Source organism: Canis lupus, chromosome 2 (genome assembly GCF_003254725.2).
Source record: "Canis lupus dingo isolate Sandy chromosome 2, ASM325472v2, whole genome shotgun sequence".
In the NCBI taxonomy this organism is placed as follows: Eukaryota; Metazoa; Chordata; class Mammalia; order Carnivora; family Canidae; genus Canis; species Canis lupus.
The window spans coordinates 71,719,709-71,731,722 of NC_064244.1; positions in this window are offsets into that span (position 1 = coordinate 71,719,709).

A 12,014-nucleotide genomic window follows, 5' to 3' on the forward strand; every position below is an offset into this window, starting at 1 on the left:
CATATATAAATATATATATATACAGTTGACCCTTGAACAACGTGGGAGTCAGAGTACTGACCCCATATACAGTCAAAAATCCGTGTATAAAAAAAAAATCCATGTATAACTTTTGACTCTCCCAAAACTTAACTATTAATAGCCTGCTGTTCGCTGGAAGACTTACTGATAACATAAACAGTCAATTAACACATATTTTGTGTTACTTGTCTCATATACTGTATTCTCACAATAAAGTAAGCTAGAAAAAAGAAAATATTAGGAAAATCATGAGGAAGAAAAAAATACATTTATAGTGCCATGCTGTACTTACCTGCATGTAAGTGGACCTGCACAGTTCAAACCTGTGAGTTCAAGGGTCACCTGTATTATTTTATATCTATGTATATATACACATATATTATTCTACAAATTATTCACAATAAATTTTTTTTATAATACAATGTGTAAGAACCAGGTCATGTGGGGCCTTGTTGACCAGCGTAGGGCCTGGCCCACTGTGAAGATCACAATAATGGTGGCCAGTGGAGTTTCTGGGGATCCTCCCCCAGGCTCTCTGGGCTGGGTCGAAAGCTTCCAGGCCCCAGTGGGTTTGCTGGGCTGGCCCTGGCTGCTCAGTTGTGGGATGCTGAGGAACAGGGACTCTGCTACGGGACAGAGCCCCAGACTCAGGGGCCAGAGGGACAGACAATAGCCTAGAGTTTCTAGGGACCAGAATGGGAGGATCTTCCCCAACCTTTTATATGGGGGTGGGAGTGGCAATTCAGGCTCCCCAGTCCCAGGGAATGGATGGATGTAGGCCCCAGGTTCAAGGGGACCCGTGGCATTCAGATGACTGGATCCTATGTTGACTAGAGCCACTTGAGTGACTCCCCAGATCACCAAAGATTTCATGCCCCAAGCATGCCTGGCACTGAATGGCACACAGTACCTGACCTAATGGGGTCATGCCAGCCAGGTGACCAGATAGAAGGACCTTGTCCACGCCTAGTTCTATAATACCTTAACTCTAGGGCTGTCATAGGTTGAGAGAGCCCAACAATAACGGAGACTTGATTTCCCATTCACCAGATGGAATGAGGACTCTGAGTAAGTTTTTGTTATGTTTTATTTTTTAAGTAGGCCCCGTGTCCAATATGGGGCTTGAACTCACAACCCTGAGATCAATACCTGAGTTGAGATCAAGAGTTGGACACCCACCCAACTGACTATGAGGGCTGTGAGTAAGTTTTTAAAAATAGCCTATTTTGGGGCACGTGGGTGGCTCAGTCAACTGAGCGTCTGACTCTTGATTTTGGCTCAGGTCAAAGTTTCAGGTAGTGAAATTAAGATGGGTTCAGCCTGGAGTCCACATGTCCCTCTCCCTCCCCCTCTGCTCCTCCGCTGCTCACTTACATGCTAGCTGTCTCTCTCTATCTAAAATAAGTAAATAAATTCTTAAGAAAATAATATAAATAAACATGGCCTATTTTCTTGCCTACCTGAATGCGTGCATGCATATTCATACCCGCTACTCCTACTTCTGCCTTTTTTCTCCCTTCTCTCTCTTTCAGATTCCCTGGGTCTGGCTTCCAGCTCAACTACAGAGCTCTCTGGGTCTGAGGAAAAGAGGCTTTGGCTGTGAGTGCATCAGATGCCAGGACCTGCCCTCCCCCTCCCTCTGTCTCCTTCCACTCCTATTCCACGCCTCAGGTATCTGAGGCCTGAACCCAGCAGCCCCCTCCACTGCTGCCTCCAGACAAGCTGGGAGGAAGGAGCAACATGGCTCCAGCTAGGGTCAGCTGTGGGGCCACCAGAGCTCAGCAGGCTTTTGTGTTTTTGAGCTCCTGTGCTGGTGGCCTCACTGGGCAGAGCTCTGGAGACTCTGGGCACCAGCCTAGAAGAGTGGGACAAACTCCAGGTCACTCAGGCTGAGGCTGAGCTAGACCAGCCTCTAAGCTCCCAGCCTCCCTCCTTCCTCACACCCGAGAGCCCAGGGCTAAACCTGGCAACCCCCTGCCCTTCCGCATGTGATAGGGAACCAGAGAACCAGATGTATCCTATGCCCTCCCTGGCCCTGACCTCTGACCCCCAACTTCCACACAGTCCCTCTCCATCCTTCATCCTTCAGACCATGTTCTCCACCCCCTTCGACAGGGTGCCCTGAGGGCTGGACTCCACAGGAGGGTCCTGAGGGAAAGAGTGGGGTTGTCTGCTCTGACTGGGGGCTCCAAGTCTGGGTTTGCCCACATCCAGTCATGTCACCACCTCCCTATATGTCTCCTCACAGGACTCTGCCTGCCTTAGGGGAGATGGCACAAATCTGGGACACGGTGGGGAGGGGCCCCCCACAGCAGCTCCCACACCAGCCTCTACGGGCATTCCTGCAAGCTCAGGAGAGAGCCATCCTTTCCCCCACCGTCCCTACGATTTTGGCAAGAATCAAACATAGTTGAAAAAAGCACGAGATGTGAGGAGCCAGATTGATTGGGTAGAATGATTTCCCCACTCTGAACCTCAGTTTGCTCATCCATAAAATGGGAAGAATATCTGCAGATGGTCTTCCCAGAGCTCACTTGTGGGCCCACTTTCACCCCTTCACTGCCAGGACGGGGAGGCAGTTGGCCCAGGCTGGGGCCCAGGCTGGACTCCCTGCTCCAGCTCCCAAATCTTGTCTGACCAACTATTTATTCTTTCAGTACTTCTCTGTTGGGAACCACTCTGGAACCCCTCCCCTGGGACCTTGGACCAGCTTTCACTGTAGCACTAAGCTGTCACCTCTCACATTGTGTTGGCACCTCGGAGTGTGGTCTGTCTCCCCCACACACTGTGGGTTCCCCAAGGTCACAAGCCAAGTCTCACTTCTCTCTGTGTCCACAGTGCTCAGGCCAGAGTAAGGCACAGAGTAGGTGCTTCGGTGATGCCTGTTGAGTGAGGCATCTACCTCGATTACCACACCCTCCCTATCTCCACCCTGAGCCTCACCATACCTGCCAGGGACTTTGTGTCCCTACTGCTGCCGGTCTCCCGAGCCCACTGTCTTCCTCAGCGTCTCGCCTGGGAGGTCCTGGGGCAGGACACAATACCACCCCAGGACCTCTGGTAAGCCCTGGCTTTTCCTTCTACCCTTGAATCTCACTCAGTTCCTCAGGCCACAAACCCAAGGGAGTGTGCTAAACAGTTACATTGGTGGCCTCCATGCACCGGGCTCCCAGGTCTGGATGCTCTTGTGTGTGTACCCTCCCATGTTGACTCTGGGCTTGGCTTTATGACTTGCTTTGGCCAATGGGACATCAAGAAGCGTAAAGCAGAGACTCAATAGACACTTGCACATTGGGGCCTGTCCTCTTGGAAGCCAGTTGCCTCGCTGGAAGGCGGTCAGCTAGACATCTGAATGATGAGAGGTCAGGTGAAGACAGGTACTGGGTGACAGGAAGCCATTTGGTAATCCAGCCGCAGCTGCCCCCAGCTGAATGCAACCACGTGGCAACCCCAGGCTAAACCAGCAGCGCTGGCCAGCTGGCCCTGGCCAAACCACAGAATTTTTAGAAATGATGTATCAGGGGGACACCTGAGTGGCTCAGAGGTTGAGCATCTGCCTTCAGCTCAGGGCATGATCCCAGGGTCCAAGATCGAGTCCCACATCGAGGTCCCCGCAAGGAGCCTGCTTCTCCCTCTGTCTATGTCTCTGCCTCTCTCTCTGTGTGTCTCTCATGAATAAATAAATAAAATCTTAAAAAAAAAAAAGAATATATCATTGTTTAAGCCACTAAGTTTTGGGATGGTTTCTCTCCCAGCAGTAGATAACTGAAGCAAGGCCCAATCCTGCACCTTCTCCAGTCCAGTGGAATCCACCCCCAGAATATGTCATACATCTCATCACTTCTCACCACATCTCCAGGCACCCCCTAGTCCAGGCCTCTGTCATCTCTCACCTGGACCATTGCCACGGCCTCCTCACTGGGCTCCCTGCCTCCAGTCTTCTCCTCCTACAGTCACCGTCCAGCAACAGGTTTTGGGGTTTTGGTCAGATCAAGCCGCACCCCTGCCCAAGACCCTCCAGTAAGTTCCCTGTCATTAAGACTAAAACACAGACTCCTCCATGGCCTTCAGAGCCCTGTGTAGTACAGCACCTGCCACGTCTCCATCCCCATCTCCAGCGGTTCTCCCCTTGCTCACTGTACCCCAGCATCACTGGCATCCTTTCTGTTTCTTGAACATGCCAAGCATATTCCCCCTGTCAGGGCCTTCACACCAGTCTGTCCAGAAGACTTCCTGTAGGTCTTTCCATCTAGGTCTTTCTGTTCTCAACTTACATGTCCCCTCAGGAAGGCTAAGCATAGAAGAGGGAACTGAGGTTCGGAGTAGTGAGGTCATTTCTCACATTCACATGATTAGGAAGAGGCCAGGCTGATGTTCCATCCTAGGTCCATGTGACTCCCCCCCCACCCCCACCTTGCAGGGCTCCTCCTGCCACATCGGCAGTTGGGGAGGATGATAGTGGTGGTCGCAGACACCTGAGAAAGGAGAGAGGTCAGAGGGGCCTCCTTCACTTAATCCTACAAACACTCCCGGCTATAGCCTTTGGACCCTGCCCTGGGCTGGGTGTTGAGGACTCAGAGATGAATCAGACCAGACTTTGCCCTCTGAGAGCTCCCATCTGGGAACAAAGAAAGCAGTAGAGGATGTCAAGGATAACAGAGGAGCTCAGGAAGGCAGCCTTCAAGCTGGGAGCTCTCCAGGAAGGCCTAGCAAGGGACTTGAGATGGACTGGAGGGGAGAGCCAGAAAGTAGGAGTGGGGGTGGTATTCAGTGGCCAGAGCTGCCTATTGTTTACTGCGAGTGACCAGGACTCAGTGTTGGCCATGCCTGTCCTGTCCATGTCCCGCTGTGTGTGTGCATGTGTGTGTGTGTGTGTGTGTGTGTGTGTGTGTGTAAGACAGTGAGGGAGCAGTACCGGGGGTGAGGTAGAGGATAGACAAGAAAAGAGTTGAATGAATAAGTGGGTTTTACTGATGTGCAAACAAGTCCAGAGAGGCTGAGTCACTTGCACCAGCTCACAAAGCCACTAGGTGATAAAGGCAGGATCGGAACCCAGGCCTATCCTGCCACCACACAGAGCACAGGGTAGGAGCAGAGGTCCACCTCCTCCAGGGCCTGCTGCATATTCACTATATCATCCCAGGTAAGGTCATTCCCCTCATGGACTTCATTTCCTCATCAGTAAATTGAGGGAATTGGATGAAGGTTCTTTAAGCACAAGGACTCTGAAGAAAATACTTCTATTGGAACCAAATTCAGGACAAAAGGAATAGCCTTTGTGCCTCAACCTGGTACAGGATGGCTCCATAGCCTGTGGCTCCCTCCAGGCCCAGCAACTGGGTGCTATGCTAGCTGAATCCAGGGAGCTCCAAGAATCCCCCAGTGTCAAGTGGACCCGGGATTTTCCACCCAACGGTCTAACTGAGAGTTCCAGAAGCCGCTACCACCAGCTCCTTAGAATCCCAGGGCTCTAACTGCACTTCTATGTACATCATCCTCCCAACCCAGACCCGAGCTCACTGGCCCTCATTCCCCAGCATAACTTCCAGACTTCTCGAGTTCTCTTCAGAGTGGGACACACCTTTGGCCAATGAAGGAAAGGGGAGAGGCAACTCACTGACCCACTGTCTGACCTGTGCAGACAGATCTGCTCAATCAGAGGAGACAAGATGGCCTCATTTCCCATATTCCAGTTCTGTTCATCCTCCACCATTCTGTTCCCTTCCATCCTGAAGGGTTCCCTTTTGCTGGTTCCATTCCATTTATTCCATTCAGAATTTCAGGAAATTCTACCTGGGAGAGAGGGACATGGTGAGCAGATCTGGAGCTGATTACAGAAGGAAATTGGTTGTTGTTTTTTTTTTTTTAAGATTTTATTTATTCATTTGAGAGGGGGAGAGAGAGAGAGAGCATGAGCAGGGGGTGGGGAATAGCAGAGTGAGAGGGAGAAGGAGAAACAGGCTCCCTGATGAACAGGGAGCCTGGCATGGGGCTCGATCCCAGGACCCTGAGATCATGACCTGAGCCAAAGGCAGATGCTCAACCAACTGAGCCACCCAGGTGCCTCCAGAAGGGAATTGTTGAGGGAGGATTCCCACACTCTGCTGGGGCCTAGAACAATCTCCAGGACCCTGTTTCTGGGGTACCCAGAGGAGCCACTGCATTGGCTCAGGCTCTCCGTACAGAATGAACTCTGGGATCTACCACTTACTAATTGTGTGACCTTAAGCAAGTGGCTTAAATCTCTGAGCCTTTGTTCTCTCAGCTATAAAAAATGGGGATTTGGGACCTACTCACTGAGCTTTTTGGCAGTTGTATGGAATAAGGCATAGAATATACCTAACGCAAAAGGGTAGTCAAGGCAGCAGCAATAATTTTTTTTATCTGCTTATTGTCAGAGGTGGTGGCCTTACCTCAGAGTGCTGGCCCAGAACGGCTGGGGAGGCAGAGACGGAAGAAGGGGTTAAAATAATACAGATATCATCTATTTAGCACTTAATGTGCCAGCCTCTGTCATAATCACCACATGAAACTATTGCTACTTTCACTTTATAGATAAGGTGTCTGAAGCACACAGACGTTCAATAACTTGGCCAAAGTCACACAGCTAGTAAGTGCCAGAACTGGGGCACATTCAGGCTCTCTGACTGCAGAATTCACACTCTTAACCACCCTACTCTCCTACCTTGCATGAAACCCATTTTCAGGGCAGCCCCGGTGGCTCAGCGGTTTAGCGCCGCCTTCAGCCCAGGGCGTGATCCTGGAGAGCCAGGATCGAGTCCCACATCAGGCTCCCTGCATGGAGCCTGCTTCTCCCTCTGCCTGTGTCTCTGCCTCTCTCTCTCTCTGGTCTATCATGAATAAATAAATAAAATATTTAAGAAAGTAAAAGAAACCCATTTCCAGATGAGAAATGCTGGGGTTCAAAGAGCTTAAATCCACACTGCAGCAAAACAGGAGCAAGTCCTGACTCAGAGCCGGTCTCGGAAGTTCTGGCAATTTCCACTGTGGCATGCTGCCCCCTACTGCCCTCTATGGGAGACACACACCAGAGGCAAGCAGCCAACACCCATGCAGCCTGATGCACACTCCCGACCCACTGTTCCTGCCCGTGACCAAAGCTGCCCATCTTACAGTTTCTAGATGGCACTCTGCATGTCATCTACATATACAATTGTGATGATTTTTGGCTATCTCACAAATCCTCAAATTCAACAAATCTAACTCAAACTTTTACACCCCAAACTTGGCCTTCCTCATTCGTGTCCGGCCAGCCAGCAGCACAAGCCAGAACTCCAGTTGTCTTGACATGTCCTTCTTCCCTCCAGGCTGTCAGTAGCCAAGGAGCCCAAATGGTGGCTAAGGAAGGAGACGAGAGGAGTAGACATCAAACAGGGTAAAGCAACAGTGGTGGCTGCAGATCAGCACGATGGCCCCTGGTCATGGCCAAGAGGCAAAACTGAGCTCTGGTGGCTCTGGCTAGAAAGGCAGGCCTTTCTGCTTAGAAAGGGGCCCAAACACAGCTCTAAGGGCTGGGAGGAGGTCACAGTGAGGAGCACTATACTGGGAGCCAGAAGGGCTGGGTACTACTCCATCACAGTATGGCCTTGGGAACCTTGATGAGTCTCAGTTTCGCCATCTGTAAAATGAATATGACAATGCCTACCTTGGACTGTTGTAAGGATTAAATTTAAGTCTTCGCTTTGTAAACTGTAAAGGGAAGTGCGCAGGAGAGGTTGGTTGTTATCTGGAAAACTCACTCCAGTAGACTTCTTTCTTTTGTCTTACTGAATACTGAATCCATAAGGTATGTTGTTTTGTTTTCATTTTTTTTTAAATATTTTATTTTTTTATTCATAGACACAGAGAGAGAGAGGCAGAGACACAGGCAGAGGGAGAAGCAGGCTCCACGCAGGGAGCCCGATGTGGGACTCGATCCCGGGTCTCCAGGATCACACCCCAGGCTGCAGGCGGCGTCAAACCGCTGCGCCACCGTGGCTGCCCCATTGTTTTGTTTTCAAAGAGGGTCATCAGGGCACCTGGGGGGCTCAGTCAGGTAAGTGTGACTCTCTTATTTCTGCTCAGATCATGATCTCAGGATCCTGGGATGGAGCCCCACAGTGGGCTCTGCACTCAGCGGGGAGTCTGCTTGAGATTCTCTCTCCCTCTGTCCCTTCCCCAGCTTGCATGCATGTTCTCTCTCTCTCTCCCAAATAAATAAATCTCTAATAAAGGTCATCAATTTGTTTTTTTTTAAGTTATGGTAAAAGATATAAAAACATAAAATTTGGAGATCCCTGGGTGGCTCAGCGGTTTAGCATCTGCCTTCAGCCCAGGGCATGATCCTGGAGTCCTGGGATCGAGTCCCGCGTCAGGCTCCCTGCATGGAGCCTGCTTCTCCCTCTGCCTGTGTCTGCCTCTCTCTCTGTGTGTGTGTCTCTTGTGAATAAATAAATTAAACCTTAAAAAAAAAACATAAAATTTGCCATTTTAACCACTTTAAGTGCAGAATTCAGTGGCATTAATTACATTCACACTGTTGTGTAACCATTGCCATGGTCTATTTCCAAAATTTTTCATCATCCCAAATAGAAACTCTGTACCCATTAAGCAATAACTTCCCATTCCGCCCCCCCTCCAGCCCCTGGTAACCTCTAATCTCTGTCTTTATAAATGACTTTGTTCCAAACATTTAATATTAAGTGGAATCACAATATTTGTCCTTTTGTGTCTGGCTTATTTCACTTAGGATGATGTCTTCAAGATTCATCTATGCTGGGGCATCTGGCTGACTCAGTCAGCGGAGTACACAACTCTTGATCTCAGCATTGTAGGTTCAGGCCCCATGCTGGGTGTAGAGATTACTTAAAAATAAAACCTTAAAAAATATTCATCTATACTGTAACATGTATCAAAACTTCATTCTTTTAAGATTTTATTTTTAAGTAATCTCTACATCCAACATGGAGCTTGAACTTACAACCCCAAGGTCAAGAGTCTCATGCTCTACCAACTGAGCCAGCCAGGTGCCCCAGAACTTCATTCTATAAAGAATGAATAATATTCCATGGTGTGTATTTACCATATTTGGTTGATCTATTCATCTGTTGACGGACATTTGAGTTTTTTCCACTTTTCAGCTAATGTGAATAATGCTGCAATGAACATTGGCATAGAAGTGTTTTTTTCTGAGTCCTTGTTTTCAACCCTTTTGGAGATATATATATATAATCGAGTTTTTTATGGAGTTTTCCAGTATGTACTGTGGTAGGGGGAAGGGCCCTGGGAACAGGGCCCAGTGTGTTAAAGTGTGGCAGAGCAAGGGCCAGAGAAAAGAGGTTTCAGTGTGACCATCATGAGAATAACAGCTAACTTGTGCTTTTTGCAAAACATTCCACACAACTCTAGAGGGGGAAGTATTTTCATCCCCGTTTTACAGATGGAGAGAAAGCCAGTGGCTTCTCCAAAGCCACAGAGTTGGTGAGGGCTCATATTTTCTTTCCTTCCATTTTTTTTTTTTCTAAGTAAAGAAAGTAGTTCTGAGATGCTTCAGTCATCATGTTCTTACATGTTAATCTACAGCATTTTAGGCAGCACAGAATTAGAATTTTGTAGTGCAGCTCTGCCCTTTTACAACTAAACACATCCTAGAAAAAGCGAAACTATGGAGACAGGAAAAAGATGAGCGGTTCCTAAGGGCTGGGATTGAATGGAGGGACTCACCACAGAGAGGTTTAGGGAAATTTTGAGGGGTGATAGAACTGATCTATATTGAGATTGTGGTGGTAACCATGCAACTGCATGCATTTTTAGAGATTCACAGAACTGTATCCCTAAAAGGTGAATTACAAGTTGAAATGTACCTTACCTTTTAAAAAAGAACGAATAAATGAATGGGGGACAAACTAAGACTCTAGACTCTCACATTTGTGCTACCTTGAGAACTTTGCAAGTGAAAACACCCTTAATTATTTAGAGCAGGGCAGCCCGAGTGGCTCAGCTGTTTAGTGCCGCCTTCAGCTCAGGGCCTGATTCCTGCAGGAAGCCTCCTTCTCCCTCTGCCTGTGTCTCTGCCTCTCTCTCTTTCTGTGTTTCTCATGAATCAATAAATGAAATATTTTAAAAAATTATTTAGAGTATAAATATCTATTCTTTCATTCATTTATTCATAATAAAACAAAAGGATGTGAACCCATCATCCAACCCAAGAACTACAGCATCACTAAAAATTAAATCTATTTATGGTTTCCCCCACTCCATACCCCACGATATCACTGTTCTAAATTCTATATTCTTCATTCTATTGCTCTTTTTTTAAGTAGGTTTTTTTTCACACATAAATTATGTTGAGCCTTATGAATTTGCCATTTTTATAGGTCAAAACAGGTCACAACCCAGCAACTTCATATGGCTCAATCCAATATTATGCCTAAACATAGTAGTTCTGTTTTTATTTGAATTTTACAAAAAAGAAATCATTCCATCTATACTCTTCTAGGACTTGTATTTTTTTAATTAATTTTAGTAATCTCTATACCCAATGTGGCACTAGAACTCACAAATGCCAAGATCAAGAATCACATGCTCTTCCAACTGAGTCAGCCCCGAGGGACTTAAATTTTTCTTTTTTTTTTTAAGATTTTATTTATTTATTTATTCATGAGAGACTCACAGAGAGGGGCAGAGACAGAGACAGAGGGAGAAGCAGGCTCCCTGCAGGGAGCCCAGTATGGGACTCAATCCCAGGACAGGGATCACACCTTGAGTCAAAGGCAGATACTCAAATGCTGAGCCACCCAGGCGTCCCCAGGACTTAAATTTTTCACTCAATATTATATCACCATGGAGGATCCCTGGGTGGCTCAGCGGTTTGGCACCTGCCTTCAGCCCAGGGCGTCATCCTGGAGTCCCAGGATGGAGTCCCACGTCAGGCTCCCTGCATGGAGCCTGCTTCTCCCTCTGCCTGTGTCTCTCTCTCTCTCTCTCTCTCTCTCTCTGTGTCTCTCATGAATAAATAAAATCTTTAAAAATATATATTATATCACCATGATTCAGCCACATTGCTATTTTTCATTCATTTTCTACTGTTGTATAATTATTCCACATTTCTTTGTTTCCTGTCAATGGCATTTGAGTGTTTTTATTTTGGGGATACCATGAACAATGTTTCTACTACTATTCTTAGACATGGTTCCTAGTGCATGTGTGCATTTTTTTAAGATTTATTTATTTTAGAAATATAGCTCTCATGAGCAAAGAGAGGGACAAAGAGAATCCCAAGCAGACGCCCCCCCTGAGTGCAGAGCCCACTCGGGGCTTCATTCTAGGGCCCTGAAATCATGACCTGAAGATGAAATCAAGAGTAAGATGCTAAACTGACTGAGCCACCCAGGCACCCCATATGTGTGCAATTCTTGTGGTGGTACCCAGGAATGGACTTGCTAGGTCTTAGGATATACAGGTGTTCAACTGTACACAATGTGACTCGCTTTCTGAGCTCCAAATGAGGATATACCATGCCACTTGCCCCCAACTGAGAATGTGGACAAGATATGGTGGGAATTGTGGAGGGTTTCTGGTGGAATTGAGCACCTATTGTGTACACATGGTAGGGGACCCATAGAATGAGATGTTGGTGCCCTGAGAGATAAGATAGGGGAAAAAAGAAACCCAAGTGCCATGGAAATCATCTTCCAAGGAGTGCTCCACCCTGGCTGGACAAGGGGAAGGTTTGAGACCCAAACGGAGCAGACAAAGGACTCTATCCTAGTTGGCAGTATCTCCATCTAGGGTTAGGAGGTTGTGTATCTGGTATATCTGGAGCAGGAGAGGCTTAGGCCATGCTGAATTCCTCCCACCTACCAACCCTTACCCCAAAGATCTCTTTACATATCCTTTATCTCATTTTGCATCTGTTATCTTTTTTCATTCTCCCAATTGGAGAAGATACTATCATCTCCACAAATGAGGCTTAGAGAAGGGAAGTGCCTTGC